This window comes from Grampus griseus (genome assembly GCF_964374135.1).
Source record: "Grampus griseus genome assembly, chromosome: 6".
Taxonomy (NCBI): domain Eukaryota; kingdom Metazoa; phylum Chordata; class Mammalia; order Artiodactyla; family Delphinidae; genus Grampus; species Grampus griseus.
Genome location: NC_139000.1, coordinates 61,601,678 through 61,620,911, shown reverse-complemented (window position 1 = coordinate 61,620,911; position 19,234 = coordinate 61,601,678). Strand labels below are relative to the sequence as shown.

Sequence of the window (19,234 nt, the reverse complement as noted above, 5' to 3'; positions counted from 1 at the left end):
TAAAGTCTATTTTATCTGATATGAGTATTGCTACTCCAGCTTTCTTTTGATTTCCATTTGCATGGAATATCTTTTTGCATCCCCTCACTTTCAGTCTGTATGTGTCCCTAGGTCTGAGGTGGGTCTCTTGTAGACAGCATATATATGGGTCTTCTTTTTGTATCCATTCAGCAAGCCTGTGTCTCTTGGTTGGAACATTTAATTCATTCACGTTTAAGGTAATTATCGATATGTATGTTCCTATGAACATTTTCTTAATTGTTTTGGGTTTGTTTTTGTAGGTCCTTTTCTTCTCTTGTGTTTCCCACTTAGAGAAGTTCCTTTAGCGTTTGTTATAGAGCTGGTTTTGTGGTGCTGAATTCTCTTAGCTTTTGCTTGTCTGTAAAGCTTTTGATTGCTTCTTCGAATCTGAATGAGATCCTTGCCGAGTAGAGTAATCTTGGTTGTAGGTTCTTCCCTTTCATCACTTTAAGTATATCATGCCACTCCCTTCTGGCTTGTAGACTTTCTGCTGAGAAATCAGCTCTTAACGTTATGGGAGTTCCCTTGTATGTTACTTGTCGTTTTTCCCTCGCTGCTTTCAATTATCTTTCTTTGTCTTTAATTTTTGCCAATTTGATTACTGTGTGTCTTGGCATGTTTCTCCTTGGGTTTATCCTGTATGGGACTCTCTGTGCTTCCTGGACTTGGGTGGCTATTTCCTTTCCCATGTTAGGGAAGTTTTAGACTCTAATCTCTTCAAATATTTTCTCGGGTCCTTTCTCTCTCTCTTCTCCTTCTGGGACCCCTATAATGCGAACGTTGTTGCATTTAATGTTGTCCCAGTGGTCTCTTAGGCTGTCTTCATTTCTTTTCAGTCTTTTTTCTTTATTCTGTTTTGCAGCAGTGAATTCCACCATTCTGTCTTCCAGGTCACTTATCCGTTCTTCTGCCTCAGTTTTTCTGCTATTGATTCCTACTAGTGTAGTTTTCATTTCAGTTATTGTATTGTTCATCTCTGTTTGTTTGCTCTTTAAATCTTCTAGGTCATTGTTAAACATTTCTTGTGTATTCTCAATCTTTGCCTCCATTCTTTTTGCGAGGTCCTGGACCATCTTCACTATCATTATTCTGAATTCTTTTTCTGGAAGGTTGCCTATCTCCACTTCATTTAGTTGTTTTTCTGGAGTTTTATCTTGTTCCTTCATCTGGTACGTAGCCCTTGCCTTTTCATCTTGTCTGTCTTTGTGTGAATGTGGTTTTTGTTCCACAGGCGGCAGGATTGTAGTTCTTCTTGCTTCTGCTGTCTGCCCTCTGGTGGATGAGGCTATCTAAGCGGCTTGTGTAAGTTTCCTGATGGGAGGGACTGGTGGTGGGTAGAGCAGACTGTTGCTCTGGTGGGCAGAGCTCAGTGAAGCTTTAATGTGCTTGTCTGCTGATGGGTGGGGCTGGGTTCCCTCCCCCTTGGTTGTTTGGCCTGAGGCAACGCAACACTGGAGCCTACCTGGGCTCTTTGGTGGGGCTAATGACAGACTCTGGGAGGGCTCATGCCAAGGAGCACTTCCAAGAACCTCTACTGCTAGTGTCCCTGTGCCCGCGGTGAGCCACAGCCATCCCCTGCCTCTGCAGGAGACCCTTTAGCACTAGCAGGTAGGTCTGGTTCAGTCGCCCCTGGGGTCACTGCTCCTTCCCCTGGGACCCTATGTGCACACTACTTTGTGTGTGCCCTCCAAGAGTGGAGTCTCTGTTTCCCCCAGTCCTGTTGAAGTCCTGCAATCAAATCCCGCTAGCCTTCAAAGTCTGATTCTCTAGGAATTCCTCCTCCTTTTGCCGGACCCCCAGGTTAGGAAGCCTGACGTGGGGCTCAGAACGTTCACTCCAGTGGGTGGACTTCTGTGGTATAAGTGTTCTCAAGTCTGTGAGTCACCCACCCCACAGTTATGGGATTTGGTTTTACTATGATTGTGCCCCTCCTACCATCTCATTGTGGCTTCTCCTTTGTCTTTGGATGTGGGGTGTCTTTTTTGGTAAGTTCCAGTGTCTTCCTGTCGATGATTGTCCAGCAGCTAGTTGTGATTCTGGTGTTCTCACAAGAGGGAGTGGAAGCACGTCCTTCTACTCCGCCATCTTAGTTCCTAGCTGGCTTAGTTCCATGAGTCATTGTTTTCCATTTGTGACAGCTGTATACATTGTCACCACCTCACCTCATATACATTGTCACCACCTCACCCCACCCAGTATACAGTCTTTCTGCCCTGGACTTCTTTTAGTTTTTCTAATGCTTCACCATCCCTCGGTGTCAGAGCTGTTTCCACTTTCTGAAAGACATTTTCCCACTCCATCAGGATATATCATTAATTCATACATATTCTTTATATTCCAGTTTAAATGTCACTTCCTTGGAAAAATCTTCCCAACCCACATAGGTTAGATCAGAGCTCTTTGTTATTATTTTTAGACTGTGTCCTTTTCATTCATATGCCTATCACGGGGCTTAGTAAGGTGCTTTGCACAAAGTGGGCACTTAATGATGACTTGCTCAATGAACAAAGGAGGATATAAGTAAGTTGGTCTTCTGACCTCTCAGATGACTTCTGGTCTTGCTGGACCATCTGGAGTCCATGAAATAATTATTTCTTCCATGTGAACATTTGGTTTTAATGTTTGACCCTGAATCTTTAATGCCACATCCATCCTCTTCTATTCACTTTCATATTCTATATTTGCAATTATAGGAAGTTGACAATGTGTGTCAAATTAAAGTTCATGAACAGGTCAGCTCCCAATACAGATCATTAATTTTAGTAGACAATATTCAAACTTCCATGAAACTGTGTAAAAGAAAATCTCTGGATTCTAGAAATCAACATGTTTTTAAAAAGAAAGAAAAACTTTTTCGGTTATACTTATCTTTCTAAAGTGTACAATCATTTTTTTTTTCTTTTTAACAGCATCTGATCTATTTTAAAAACTACTTGATGAAGAACAAAAAAAATCACTGTCCTTTCCAATTCGCTAAAAATGAGTAGGAGTGGAATTATTAACAGTAAAATGATGTCATTTCTTAGTCACTTAACTTACCTTTTTAAAAAATGCTACTTTAAGGTCCTTGCACCTGAAAGGGAAAAAAGATATTAGGTACACACTTGCTATTTTCTCAGTAGAAATGGAAGAGGTTTTATTTGTCTATCCTCTCATAAATATTTTAGGAATTTTTTTAATGATATAGATCATAGGAACAAGTTAAAGAGAGTAGAAAACATCAAAACAAGCTAATCTTAAAAGCCAGCTACATGTGTGATCATTCAGATTTTAAAGTCAAGAGCAACTCAGATTCAATACATGGTCATGCACAGGAAAAAACATCAAGGTTATAAAGATGGAGAGATAGATAATATCCTACTACTTCCTCTTGACCTTGAAATTTATGCAGTAAGGCATTTGTCTGTTTGAGACTTGATAAGTTTTTATTTTTATTATAATTTAAAATTTCCATCAGTCCCCCCATTTAAAGGCACAATATTCAAAAAGCATCTGCAGAGAAATAAAATCTTCTCAGCATTATACAAAATTTTGGATTCATTTGTGACCCTCGGATTCAAGGAAAAGTAACAGTAAGCTATTGAAGTAACAAATTCAAAAACCCTTCATAAAGACAAAGCAAACAAAACAACAACTCCCAGCTTAGATACGAAAAGTTGAAGTAAATTGTAAATGTTCTAGCTAAGGTCATACTGGAAATCTCTATCCAGAGGTTATCCAGAGGTGCTTCTATTCTATTTTCTATTGTTTCCATTTTCCTTTTTCTCTTTAAAAAAAAAAAAAATCTGTAAAAATTCAAGCTTGAAGCTCTTTGTTAATAAAATATTTCCATTTCTATTATAAAGTCTACATTCAAAATTTACTAATAAGCTTATATGAAAGGTAACAAAGCAGGAAGTATACATAACTAAAAACCTCATTACACATTATGGACAATGGGCAACTGATTGTTAAGTGCTTATGATTTGAGAGCTATCTAAGCTAAGAAAGCTACGAATTCTACTATATATACATTATATTCTTTGGAACAGCTATGTCAATGTTTATTGTTCAGTGATAGAACAGTGATTGACAGTATAGAGTTGTAAAGTAAAAAGTCACTAAGTTTTGTTGACTTCATATTTACATAACATTTTAATTTTTCAGTGAAGTGTCTACATTTTTATCTCAAGATGAACTATATATGATTTTGGCATCAAGTAAGTGAAATGTTAAAAATCATGTTTTGGTGGGTTCTGTAGTCTGACCTGGGACCCTAATTTTGATGCATGTTATTTGAGTAGGTGTACAGGAAAGAGATCATTCTTGGCAAGGGAAGAACATTACTACATGTTTGAGGTTAGAATTAAAGGGAATAACTGATCAGACTAGAAATAAAGGGAGTAACACCAAGAACTGTGAAGAGCCTACTCTATATAAATCATGAATATAGAGTGGTAGTGGTGGTGGTTGTGATAGTGACAGCCGTGGTGTAGAATATACAGTACAACATTGAATAATTCAAATTCTCTGGCCTTAGAGAACCTTAAGATTTACTAGGCATAGGAAGGCAAAAATATGTTACAGCATTATGGATGAATCAAAAGGGTGGAAGAGAATGGATGTCATTTGAAAATGGGCTATTTATTGAGATATTTCCTAGGCTGCTGTTAAGGGTATGAGGGGCTACTTTGAAATTTCACACTAGAGTGTGGATGGTGGTAGCACATTTCACTAAGTCGTTTCTGGAATACAGGCAGCCTAACACAGGCCTATGTCATGCTATAGGAAAATGATTGGTTAGACCACATGCTTAGAATATTTTTAGTAGAAATTTGACGGCCCTACTTGATTGCTGAAAGATGAATTACTTACAAACAGGATGGCTTAAGGAATGATTTCAAGAAAATGATGTAAAAGTTTAGAAGTTAGAATGATTGATGACTAATAAAAGTGTGCAGTGAGAGAGACCTAGGTACATGGAGAGCAAATTATTTTTTTTTCCTGTAAAAGTTATTGAAGAAAAATTATATGAAAACAAGTTGTAGTACTGGTCAGCAGCTGTTTCAACCCAAGGGCCATATGGAATAGTTATGCTTCAACAATTTTGGTTCAGCTAGTTCACCAATGTCATTGTTGGGAAGTTGTGTGAAATGGTGGAAAATGAAAGGCTTGGGTACCAAACAGATAGGTTTGAGAATGGCTCTGCCACTCACTGATTCTGTAACATTGAGTAGGAAGCATAATGACTTACCTGGCCCTGGCACAGGTTATGCAGGGGTAGACTGGTGGTAACCTTTGTTCTGGAGAGTTATGTGTGGAGAGTTATGTGACTGATATACTTGCGTGTGTAGTTTAACACATGGCATTTAGTGTGAAAGAATTTCATAGTTTATATTCTATCACTTGTCACATTGCTCTGAAGTTCCCACTTGCACAGATGGAGAGCAAGACATACTTTAAACTTGCTACTTCAATGTTTGATATTTTGCAGGTAAACATTTCATATATTCAAAGCTCAGCCCCCTCTTTTTTCTTCTCTCATGATTGACTCCCCCTTTCTTTTCCCTAAGATGATACCCTGGCCTAGGGGAAAGCTTGCGTATGCTCATGGCAGGAGGGAAAGAAGGCAGCTTCTTGCTGGTCTTTGAGCAAGCCTGTGAGGAGGGTCCCCTTTCCTAGGCAGTGGCTTTACTACTTCCCCAGTCTACTGGTGATGGCAGGTTACAGCTGGTCTTCGGAAGTGCCAGCATCCAATATTTTGGACTGCCAACCCTTCCGTTGACTTAGTCAATGGACTTAGATTAATTTGAGAGTACTTTAGTTATGAGTATGTGGAGATGACTAGAATCAAATGGACCAGATGCCTAACATATTTTTGAGGAACTTCACTGGGAAAAAAAAGTCTAGAACACCCTTTGACTCTTTGAGCTATAAATCAAGTCTTGGAATCTGAGCAGTATGTGAGCAAGGTATCATGCTCCATCAAAATTTGTGTTTTTATCATTTTATCTTCAATGTTAAACTTTTAATCTGAATTTAAATAGCATCCATAACAATGGCTGATGGAGTCACTTTGGAAAGAATCAAATTCTGAAAAGCTTTACTTTGTTTCCCTGTATTGGATGAAAACTATCACATCATTATTGAATTAGAAAACTGACATTTTATTTGAAGCACCTGATAACATTAGATAAAACTGGCCTCATTTAACTCTTTAAAATACTTTTTCTTTTGCTAATGGCGTCGACACATTGACAGTTTTCTTCTTCATCTTTGTAAAATGCAGATGGAAACTTGAAATTAAAAACGTGAAAAATTATATGAATTGTGACTTGATCTAAATGAAACATTACGCTTCACAGAGCGATATATAAATACACCTTCTACTGCAGCATGTGTTACATTCGTGGTCTTCAGGTACAGTCTTCTCTAAATAGCTAACTTCTGGAATAGCTGCTGATGTTTCCTCAGATTTGTATTTTGTGATTTCCTTGGGTCAGTGGTATCATCACAACCCCCATTTTCGATGGGCAAGTCAGAACCATATTTTGTCTTGGTAACACAAACTCAATACTTAATATTTTTTGTTGATCATGACATTTTAACTCCAGTACTACCAAAGAGTTTATTGGGGGAAAAATGTGTTAGCAAACAACAACGAAATAGTTGTAGGTTGATGCTATAAAATAAATGACATAACCACTGTAGCAAGAAGGTTCAGATTAGTTTTCATGTGAGGCTTAGCAGATCCGCTCAGCCTTTTTCTAACATGTTAGTATGTTAGTATGTTTCCTCGTTTATAAATTTCCCACAGTTCCCACTGATCTTCTCAACTGGCTTCTTGGTAGTTTCATGCATTTCACAGGTTGTAGCATGGGTCATCATGTAAAGAGTTGATATAGTAAATGCCAGACATGGGTGGCAGTGTTAAAGAGTTTACTCCATCAGACCAGACTGAGGTAGCTTTCCCTACCTGCTTTGACTGAGCACACCTCATTTTATCAGTAAACGCCTTGTGTAGTGTCCTTGAAAGGAATACTGTTGCATTATATCTGGAATTGGTGTGGCACACACTTCCTACTTATTGCTGGTTATATTTCAGGTTTTAATAGGTGTTAAAAGGAGATTGTTAACTATCTATGCTTCTCACACAGTACTAGACGCATGGCAGAAGTACAAGGTGTAAATTTTTCAAACCCATCAGAGCTTATGTTGGTGCAAATGTTAATAATAATGTTTCATTAAAAATGAAAACTCTGGGATAAAGTTGAAGTGGATGGGACTCAGGGATGATGAACTTAAATTCAGACTCTCCCAGGCAAACTGGGACATATGGTCATTTTACTTTGTAAGCCCCTCATGGTTTCTCTCCTTTCTAGTCTCATTTTTGGGTGTCACTATGTCCCCTATGTTAGCCATGACAGGATAAACTACTGTTAAAAAAAAAAGACTAAAAATGTATAATGCCTCAATTATATTAGATATTAGTTTTCCTTTACTTAACCCACCAAGGTGGGTATTCCTGGTCAGAAGGTGGCTGTCCTCCATGCAATGATTCAGGGATTCGTGCTTTTTACTTCTTGTGACATTGCCTTTCCCAAAGGCCTTAATGACATCTCATCCAGCTGTGGAAGGGAGACATCTGTTTGGAGGGGACATAAATTTTTTATAAAGGCTTTGGTTTATATAAGGCTCCTATCACTTCTGTTCACCTCCCATTAAGAACTCAGCCATGTGGGCACAAGTCACTACAAAGGAGGTTGGGAAATGCAGCTCAGGACACTCTCAAGAAAAGGAGGAAATGGATTTTGGTGAGCGCATAAAGTCACTGACAATAGTGATATTTTTCTCACTTTTTGGTGCTTTCTAATCACCAAATATAATTTTTAGTCTCCTTGTCAAATATGAACACATTTATCACATCCTAAAAGGTGATAACCTGAGGTCACATGGAGTGTGTGTAGAATGTTTGCATCTACATCAGAGTTTAAGATGGCTTGAAGACGCATGATTCTGTCCATTTATTAAGGTTGCATTTCCTTATAGTCTGGTGACCTGTAGTCAATCAAAGTTATTTGTCCCTGCCCCCCACCACCCAAACTACCAATTTATAATGATAGAGCAAAGACAGCATTATTGCAAATACATACATACACAACAGTATGAAACATAACACCAGTCACTTAGCTATACCAGTGATGGAAACCTCTTGGGCAGGCAATGTGAAAGCCTCCAGCTTTGGCAGTGGAGTCATTTCCTTGACTAGAGGTAGGATGTATTCTGTGGGAGTCCCAGCTTCCGGAAAATTTGTCCTTGTCTGTTTTCCACCATGAACGTTTAAGTTCAGAATTGACGAGTGAGTCTGCTTTGGGGGCTTATGCATCCTACTCCTTGCTCATGTACTGCTTGGAGTTCAAGGATTGTTTTACAGGTCAGACAGTCAGAGGATGTTCTAGACTTTGCTTTTCCCCCAGGGAAGTTTCTCAAAAACATTTTAGATATCTAATCCATTTGATTCCCGTCACCTCCACATAAAGTTCTTTCCTAGATTAAACCTGCTTTATTTCTTTGCTTCCTTCTCTGATGCCTTTCTTTTGTCGGTTCATTGATGACTGCCTTGTGGCTATCTAAAGCTATAGGTATGGGCTTGTTGGGCTGCACCCTGCAGGCCTGGAAGGCCTGTGCTTGCCCAGCTTCAAGACCAAAGAAATAGCCCTGAGTCAGCAATGGGGACATCAATGGTTTAATGGATATAGGAAGCTTACATGTCTGAAGCAAGGTCTTGAAGCAACACCCCACCATGTATGGCAGATGGTGGGGCAGGACGGGGCAGCAATCTTTGCTCCCAGGGGCAAGGGGAGGTTAGCAATTATAGGGGGAATTGATGTCAGACAGGGAAACCAGCAGAGGGACAGGCCCCTCATCAACTCTTTGATAAGTATAGTGGAGAGTTCTGATCTAAAGCTAGAACAGACATTAGCTGAGGCCTGGGGCAAGTATGTAGGAAGGTCAGTCATGTGAGTAGGGTGTAGGTGAACCAGGCACTGGTTGAGGGGGGATGTACAGAGAGCAAGAGAACAGCCATCTTGAGTGGTCTGACCATACAGGGCTCTACCCTTTGTCTATGTTTGCCACAGAACTGTGTTCCCTTATAAAAATGAGAAGTCTTAATGGGTCTTTGCTGCTCAAATTTCTAGTCTTCTTTCCTACTCTGGAATTCTCGGAAGCAGTAACACCATGTGAGTATGCAAATTTCTGGCCACATTCTATTCCTCTTTATTTCCGTTTGCAAACCAGTAATTCCTTGCCTGACCTCACCTTGTTCTTTAAATACCTTCTTATAAAGAAAAAGAAACCAAGGGCAAGCACTAAAATTTAATTCCTTCTAGTAGCTTCCCCTAAAATTAGAGGCTCTATAGGTACAGTCTGCCTTCCTAATTATTGTAGGCAACATTTAATCATATGGTTTATTACTGCATAACATGGGTCTCTAGCTTTTTGGCAAAATATATCATCGATTTCCACTCAATGCCATGGATTTCAGTTTTGTCATGATAATAACTCACGTCAAGATGCATATTTTCTGTATTAGTTATATTAAGCTAAATTTCAGTAACAAATAACACCAAAATGTATAATGTATCAAGTTAGTAAAATGTATTTCTCACTTATAATAGTTCAAAGCAGGTATACTGATTGGACAGCCTTTTCCCCATATTCATTCATTTACAGACCCAGGCCCTTTTTTCTTGTTAGATGTACCCGTACCAAAACCGTGTCCTCAACTTCATCTAACTAGGAGAAAGAGAAAGAGAACCTGAAGGGATACAATCTCTTCTTAAAATCTTTGACCTGGAAATAGCACAGATTATATACCCTTACATTCCATGGACCAGTTTCAGCCATATTACCAAAGCTGGCTCTGAGAGTGACTGAAAAATGTGATCTAGCTTCTGAGGAGAAAGAAAGGAAAGTGAATCTTGGAGAACGTCTAACATCTTCCCACCTTCTTCCATATTCTCTGTGCTCCAGCAACGCTGACTTCCCTTCGCTTCCTGGGCAATGACATACTCCTCCTGTGATGGAGAATATGTCCTTTTTGCTTCCCTCTACCAAAGTGCTCTTCCTACTACCTCTATGCTCATATTAACTCCCAGCTCTGTGTTCTTTTTTTCTCGTGGAAGTCTCTGTCTGATCACTTTCTGTTATCTGTGTTCATAGAGGCCAGGACTCTCACTTCTGTGATACTTATCACAACTGTCATCAAAGAGCTCTGTTCTGTTGTTCCTGATTATAACCTTTCACAATATCTGAAACATCATTAGTTATTGAGTGTTGAATAAATGAATGAACCAGTGAATATATGATATTCTAAAAGCTTATTGTTTAGGTGAATTGGCAGAAATTATATCATGCCCTAGTTTCAGCACCATTAGTGATGTGAGGAACAGTGCTAGGTATATGTAGAAATGGAAGCATGTTTCTGAGATTAACATTTCTGTGCACAAAGTTATAAAAATGATATATAAAAACACGTAACCAAATACAGAGCGGGAAACAACACAGCTGATGCTTTCCTATGTGACAAGGATAGGGAAAGTAAAGCCAAACCAGAAATATTTAAGATGGCATTGACTTAATCATCATTTTCAGTACTTTTGTCCACTAAAGTCTTTTCTTACACTGATTAAATAAATATAAACATTATTCGTTTGAATATTTATCTTTGGTGATTCCTTTACTAATATAAAAATGGTCAGTACTATGTAAAGTGTCTGGGAAATACTTTCATTGCAATGAGTTTATATATAGTAATGAGAAAATGGAAACACCACTTATAATTCAGTGCTGGAGTGACTTGAAGTCCAGAGAAAATTTCTCTGAAATCAAGGTTCTGTTTCAATACAGTGGACCTTTACAATTTTAATTATTAGCATTGGACTGTGGATGGACCTTATTAGATTAATTGCATATCATTTCTGTCTGGCAGCTGGCAGTTTGGAGTATCATTTATTTAGCACTTTTGAATTCTGTATTCTCACCACTTTCTTATCCATGAACTTGCGATTTGTATATATTTTTCTTACCCAATGACAGAAGATATTGAAGATTTATGTAATTTGGGGTCTTCAAGTTGATGTGAGCAGCTCACCTTTCTCTAGTAAATTATATTTCTTTTAAAATTCCAGCTGCCAATTTTGATTATAGGGATATGGCAAAAAATTCTGAGACCAAAGTGCTTAGATCTTTGAACTTAACTTCTGAATATACAAATAATTAATGCAACTTCATTCATATATTTAGAAAATATTTATTTTTCCCAGCTCTGTTCTGTGTAAATGACACAGGAGACTATTCCCTGTTGTCATAGACCTTACATTGATCATGTGTTTTTTCAGCCTAGCACGTGATATCATGTTTATTGAATACTACTAGAAGCCAGTCACTGTGCTAAGTGTTGCGATGGGGAAGATTGAAGAGGACATGGTCCCAGACATCAAAGAACGCACAGGCCAGTGTATGGAGTACTTCTTTAACTAGCATTTAGTGAGCCAATATGTGTAAAATAAGCCTGGCAGGGCTTCCCTGGTGGCGCAGTGGTTGAGAGTCCGCCTGCCGATGCAGGGGACACGGGTTCGTGCCCCGGTCCGGGAAGATCCCACATGCCGCGGAGCGGCTGGGCCCGTGAGCCATGGTCGCTGAGCCTGCGCGTCCAGAGCCTGTGCTCCGTGCTGGGAGAGGCCACAGCAGTGAGAGGCCCGCGTACCGCAAAAAAAAAAAAAAAAAAGCCTGGAAGATTATCTAAATAATTGAAGACATGGAATTTTTCGGCATGAAGGCTTGACTAAAGATTATTTGTAGTGAATAGAATTTCTATCTGTGCTTATTTTAAAATAATCTCATCCTAAGTAACTACCTATATATATAGGGCACCTAGAAGACAGAAAGTATCTGAAAAAAAATTTAGGGAAATATTTCAGCACTTGAAAAGGTACTGGCAGCACAGCAGTGACAATTGAAAAGAATACCTATGCAAACTTATATATTATTTAATGCCAACCCGTGCTGTCAACTATAAGCTATACTTTACTTTTCTAGTTCATATTGCATTGCACGTCTGCCTGTTTTCACCATGAGACTTCTATTTTGGCCTAATATAAGATGGGCAGTCAAGACATCAATAGAACTTCCCTTGAATGTCTAAAAAAGTGAGAGTGCGATCTTTTCTTCTCAAAAGATTATCAGAAATATATCTGTATATGTTACTCAAAATCACTTTCTTCCTCTATTTATAACTCCTAAAAATTTCTGGCCCCTGTTAGTCTGCAAGGTTGTACAAGGCTTCACATCTCCAGATAAAGAAAATAAAGGTGTAATTTAAATCCTATACAGATGCCTATCTCTCCAAAATAGTACATCTAAATTCAGAATCAGCAAATAGATTGTGGCAGAATAAATATACCATTATCCTCAAATAGAAGAAACATTTTAAAAATAATTGTATAACTTTGTACTCAAGATGCATGACTAAGTTATCAGAATGCTCTATGAAAGCTCATGGAAAGAATCATTTGTAAATTGATAAAAGTATTTTTCAAAAAGTAGACCAGGACGTTATTATCAACCTAGAAACATATGCAAGCTTCCTATGTCATTTCATTCACTGTAATGTACGTTTCATTTTACCAGCATACAAATCTTTATCAAATAATTTTGTTCCTTTTTCTTAATGGTCAATTTTAGCATTCTTTTCATGGGTTTCAGAAATGCAGGTGAAAACCCTTCATTTGTAAACCCTTTGGCATTTAATCAGCTTCTCTTGAAATTTGTCCTTCTATTTTAGATTTATCAGATGCCATTGTTTGCTGTAGTGAACACGATACCAAGTTTTATATTCATCAGGCCATCTTTCTTTCCCAAGGCATTCTCCAGGAAAGAGAGAGAATGGACTGTAGCTTGCTGCTAAGACTGTTCTTTCCACACATGCTTGGTCAGAGCCACTAGAGGAAGAGAAAGTGGCAAGGCACAAGGTCCCTTTCCTAAAGTCCAAGTGCACATGATTGTGCTTTTCCCAGTCATATGTCTCCATGAGCTATTCAGAGACTAGGAGACTGGTATCCAAGCTGCCAAACCTTCTGCCTGTGGGTTCCAGCCTGAACTGTGTGGTAAGCCACAAGTTTGCACAAGCCTCTTCTTCAATCAGCGTTCTCCCTGTTTCTACCCAGGGCACCAGGTGACATAAATAGACTGAGGACTCCAAAGAATTCTTCTCCATTTGGACACTTAGAGACTTTAGCTCATTAACTGTTTAGTAAGGTATAGCTTGAGGAAACTCAGGATGTGAAAACATAGGATACTGGTCCCAGATAGTTGAGGTGCATATGAAAGGAAAGATTTCAGTGAGCCCACTCTTGCATCTTCCCATACATAGAAAATTGCTAAATTCCTTAACTTGAGATGTCTAGTTTCCTTTTATTAACAGTAGTCTGTTGTTCTGACTACGTGGTGTTGTTGCAAAAGCTCCTATATATCATGGCTCCGCACCCTCCCTCTTCGGAACAGTTTTCTTAGCATTATCTGAGATGCTGTCTCCTGAGCTTCAAGTCCTAAGAATGTCCGCCGAATAAAGATTGTGCATTTTTATCAGTCAACAAGTGGCAAGGGCAGTTTTCAGCAGTCATTGTCTATTGTGAGGTTGAAAAGTGCTGTACAAATGAGCCAAAGATGGCCTCTGTGTATTGGTCCCTAAGGTTATTTCCTCACTGCAGGCTGGAACCATTAGTTCATTAGCTCGAAAGCCCACTGATGCCAAACTCAGATTTTTACACGTACAATTGTTTTAAATATAGTCCAAACAAGTAAAATTTTAGCTTCTTAGAGGCTGCTTGTTTGCATGACCTGTGAAACCTCATCTTGATAGCTATTACTTATTGAAAAGAACTACTGTAGTTATAAGGCCCCAAGACCCTGCTGCCCTTCAAAGTTCTCTGACGCAGAGACTCCTTGCTGTCCTGCTGAGTGACATCACCTAGATATTTAAGCCCTCTCTCTAATCTTCCTCTCCCTGGGGAAGTTCCCTTGCCTTCCTCCCCTCTGGGTAGTGACAGTTCCACCCCCTCTACCTCCCCCAACCTCTCCACACCCCCAGGCCTCCGCCTATAGCCTCTGGACTCCCCTATAGGCAGACATATCAAAGCTAAAGTTTGTGTGTGCTACTACCACGTCATGGTCAGATCTTTTCCCTAAATTAGTTTCCAAATCCCTAGAGCTTCTATAAAAAGCCATTTGCCACAGAGACAGTAAAAAAGCCCCTTCAAGGAGCTTTTCATGCCAGAGGCTTGAAACTGTGATTTCTGGAAGGGAGAAATCACAACAAAAACTGAGATGGGGGACTTTCCTGGCGGCGCAGTGTTTAAGAATCCACCTGCCAATGCAGGGGACACAGGTTCGAGCCCTGGTCCGGAAAGATCCCACATGCCGCAGACCAACTAAGCCCATGTGCCACAACTACTGAGCCTGCGCTCTAGAGCCCGCAAGTCACAACTACTGAGCCTGCGAGCCACAACTACTGAAGCCCACACACCTAGACCCCGTGCTCCGCAACAAGAGAAACCACCGCAGTGTGAAGCCCATGCACCGCAACGAAGAGTAGCCCCTGCTTGCTACAACTAGAGAAAGCCCGCACACATCAAGGAAGACCCAACGCAGCCAAAAAAAAAAAAAAAGCTGAGATGGGAGGGGGAAGAAAAGGCAATCATCAGGAAATAGCTGAGAAGACTTGATGGCAGATACATGTGAAACATGTCCTGTATTCTCCTAGAAATAAATGAGAAGGATTTTTTAGGGAGGCTGAATTCTTGCCATATAAGATAAAATGAAAGTCAGAAAATAAACGTCAGTTACCTCTAGATGTTCCGTATAATCACCATAGATCTTCTATTTGTCAGGGCTCTCTACTATGGGGAGCGACCCTACAAGGTCATATATCATGTCATAAGCCCAGCAGCCTAGACTACGGGAGTTTTCATCCTGTGAGCAGGGATTCTTGACCTTGGATCTATGTGACAGATTCTTGGGATAGGCTTCAGGAGGAGGGCTTCATAAACCACCTGAATTTGAGTGCAAGATGTGTGAGTGTGCATGCAGTGCGTATGGCAGAGTCTGCTGGGGGTCTGTTAGTGTCCACCCTCCTAATCTTCCTTAGATTTCCCAGCCTCTCTTGCAGTTGGTGTGATCATACATTTCAGCCAATGAAATGTTAGTAGAAGTAAGATGAAAACTCTGTGATGTGCCTTTAAAAGAGTAGAGGATACCCTTCTTTATCCTTCCTCCCCTCCTGCTGGCTCGCATATAGACAAAATGGCAGGAGCTCAAACTTCCTGGGGCCATGAGAGGTCTTAGAAATGAAAGCTGTGCCCAGTAAAACCACAAGATAGAACTGGCTTGGCTCCCTAACTCCATGTAGATGCCAAATTATCCCTGGACAGCTTATCTCAAGACTATCACATGAAAGAAAAATGATCTTCTATCTCTTTTAAGTTTTGGATTTTCTGTTTCATCCTAGCCCATTTCTCAGTGATGCAGTATATTTTTATGGTGATTGTTTCCACATTTTCATTATTTTCTCAAAAAGGCCTTTGCTGCTGAAATATTTACTAACTTCTTCACTAGAAGAATATGTAGACCCTAATAGGACAGACTGTGGCAAAAAATTATCTCACAGACATATCCTCATCATTTGACAATATTGAATGAAAGTTAAGTTTTAACCCGTTAGTACTAGTGACTAGTCACTCTATATGCAGATTTCAGGCATGGCTATGGTTTATATATATTGTAAACCAAGTATCTGGCATTTTAGTAAATTTTCTCTATGAGCTTCAAGTACTACCATCCAAGGATACTAGAACAAATATATAGTTATTTGCTGCTCTGCAAAGATTAATGGAAAGAGGCCATTGAGCTGAAGTGGCAGGGGCAGCATCTTCTTAAAAAACTATGGTTGGAAGTGCATAGGGATTTTAAGGGTAGTGAAAATCTTCATTGAATTGTAAAGTATGTATTTTGGAAGGACTAATTTTAGAGGGAGAACACCTTGTGAGGAAAGGGGAAATGGATTAATATATGATGTTTAGTATATAGATTATATGATGTATATGACTAGTATATGATGAATTAGTATATGATATTCTTTGTTTTCCTTGGCTGGTATTTCTTCTTTGGTCTTTTTAAATGTAGCTCCAGTTTATTATTGATAGTATTATGAGTATCTCTGTTGTATTTTGAGTGCTAATCTTACTGATAACTTATTTTCTCTTTAAAAGTTCCTCAGCTCTTTTTTTTTTTTTGGATCTGTCTTTTTTTTTTTTTTTTTTTAAATCTTTGTTGGAATGTAATTGTTTTACAATGGTGTGTTAGTTACTGCTTTATAACAAAGTGAATCAGCTATACATATACATATATCCCCATATCTCTTCCCTCTTGCGTCTCCCTCCCTCCCACCCTCCCTATCCCACCCCTCTAGGTGGTCACAAAGCACCGGGCTGATCTCCCTGTGCTGTGTGGCTGCTTCCCACTAGCTATCGGTTTTACATTTGGTAGTGTATATATGTCCATGCCACTCTCTCACTTTGTCCCAGCTTACCCTTCCCCCTCCCCGTGTCCTCAAGTCCATTCTCTAGTAGGTCTGTGTCTTTATTCCCATCTTGCCCCTAGGTTCTTCATGACCAATTTTTTTTTTAGATTCCGTATATATGTGTTAGCATACGGTATTTGTTTTCTCTTTCTGACTTCACTCTGTATGACAGACTCTAGGTCCATGCACCTCACTACAAATAACTCAATTTCATTTCTTTTTATGGCTGAGTAATATTCCATTGTATATATGTGCCACGTCTTCTTTATCCATTCATCTGTCGATGGACACAGGTTGCTTCCTCAGCTCTTAAGTGTAACTTTATAATATTTGGGAATCCAATATTTTTACTGAGAAAAAACGTTATATTTTAAAATAATTATTGATAGGAAATCAGGTTGAATGAATAAAATGAAGTTATACTTTATAAACTTGTGAAAATATATGTAAAATGTTTGGACAAGTACATGGTATACTCAATAAATATCAGCTTTTGTCATTATTGTTATTATTAATTGCTATAAAATGCCACTTTTAGTAAAAAACAAATACTTATATGTAATTTCAGTTATATCTCTAGGGTGGATATCTGGCTAAAATATTACATTCCAACTTTTAGAAACTTTGAGCTATAAAAATCAGAATGCATTATTTGTAGAGAAAATATTGTTAGCTAAGGTAAAAACATTAAACAAAACTTAAAGTGTATGCACACAATCTGTCGATGGTTTGCCAAAACCTATAGGACAACTTTATTTTTTGCCTAAAATTTGAATAGTAAATAATTTATAGAAAATATGTGTAAATGAAGAGTAGAAAAATCAGCCAGACTGTTTCATTCAATAATAATCACTGTTAGCAATTTCATATACATATAATACAAAAATGTACACTATCAAATGGGATATGCAGCTATTTCTAAGCATATTAGTATTAGCTTTCCCACTAAATGATATATCTTGAACATCTTTTGTTATTCTTTAACAGCATTATATTAAAAGGCTGCAACTCATATGTGTATATTATTATTTAACTATCTTTTTGAATTTGTCATTTAGATTACTTACAACTTTTTCCCCACATACATAGTGCTGTAACAAAACTTGATTTCTGTAGCATTAATTCCTAGAGGAATTAATATGTATGAAATATACTGTGTGTGCTGCTAAATTTTGCCCCAGACATCTTGTGTCACTTTCTACAGCCCTTAACATTGTAGGACATTTCATTTTAAAATACCCTGACTGACACTGGGTAGTAATTTTCCTTTCTTCTCCTCTTCCTTTCCATCATATATTCTTCTCTTTCTCCTTTTTTCCCTGCTTCTTCCCTTCCTTCCTTTTCCTCCCCTCCCTCTTTCTCTTTCCCCACTCCTCCTTTTCTACCTTCTTTATTTGTTCTTCCATTTCACCAATTCAATCATGAGAAAAAGAAAAAGGCCAGATACTGTTTTCAGTTTCACTTAAATCATCAGAGATTTTGAACAGTTCTCACATTCATTTTCTATCTACATTTCTTCTTTTGTGAATTGTTTGATCAATTATTGACACATTCTTTTTTTTTTTTAATAGTGAAAACTTTTATATTTAGAATTAGTCAGCTGGACTCAGTTTAGATGATCCCAATTTTGTTGGCAACATCCAAAGCGTCATAGTCAGGAGCCAGTCGAACGTATGCCTTCTTCTCTCCATCAGGCCCCTTAAGTTCTAGAGGCAGGGCAGCTGATGTTTCCTCAGAAGTCCATACTCCATACAAGGGGCTGATCAGGGTGTTGACCTTAGCCACGTCAATGTCATAGACCTTCTTCACAGCCTGTTTAATCTGGTGCTTGTTGGCCTTGACATCCACAATGAACACCAGTGTGTTGTTGTCTTCTGTTTTCTTCATGGGTGACTCGGTGGTGAGGGGGAACTTGATGATGGCATAGTGGTCAAGCTTGTTTCTCCTAGGGGCGCTCTTCCGAGGATATTTGGGCTGCCTCCTGAGCCGCAGTGTTTTGGGCCGTCGGAAGGTGGGTGACGTCCGGATCTTCTTTTCTTTGTGGCTGTGTATGCCATTCAACACTGCTTTATTGGCCTTCAAAGCCTTTGCTTTGGCTTCGGCTTTGGGAGGGGGCAGGGACTTCCTTTTTCGCTTTCGGCTCCATCTTCGTGAAAAGGCCACATTCATTTTTATAAAGCTCTTTAAAGATGTTAACCCTTTGCCTGACAAGAATTTAACATTTTTACAGAGGCATTTCTAGTAATTTTTACTTTATAATGTCTACTTACCCATTAAAAGATTTTGGAGGTATTCATCCATATTTCCTTTTTGTATTTTTTTTTGTTACTTTCATTTATCTATATTTTCTCCAATGATTTGAAATGCTACCCTTCCTCATATTCTTAATTCTTACATTATCAGGATATGTTTTCAGGCTCTCTTACTCTCACTTTCTTTCTCTCTCTTTCTCTTTTTGGTTTATCTGCCTGCCTTTGCCTGTACTTGTAGCATACTTTTAAAATTATAATGTCTTTATATATGTTTTAATACTTTCAGAGTTAGTTACTCATTATTACTCCATTTTCTTATTTATACTCCTTTATAAAATACATA

At 38.7% G+C, this 19,234-nt stretch overlaps 1 pseudogene across 1 annotated transcript; it reads right to left on the bottom strand.

The window, feature by feature from the left end:
- Positions 1–18,190: 18,190 nt before the first annotated feature.
- Positions 18,191–18,791, bottom strand: LOC309824151 (large ribosomal subunit protein uL23-like; annotated as a pseudogene). Its single transcript has one exon. The product of its transcript is annotated as a large ribosomal subunit protein uL23-like (transcript).
- Positions 18,792–19,234: the final 443 nt, after the last annotated feature.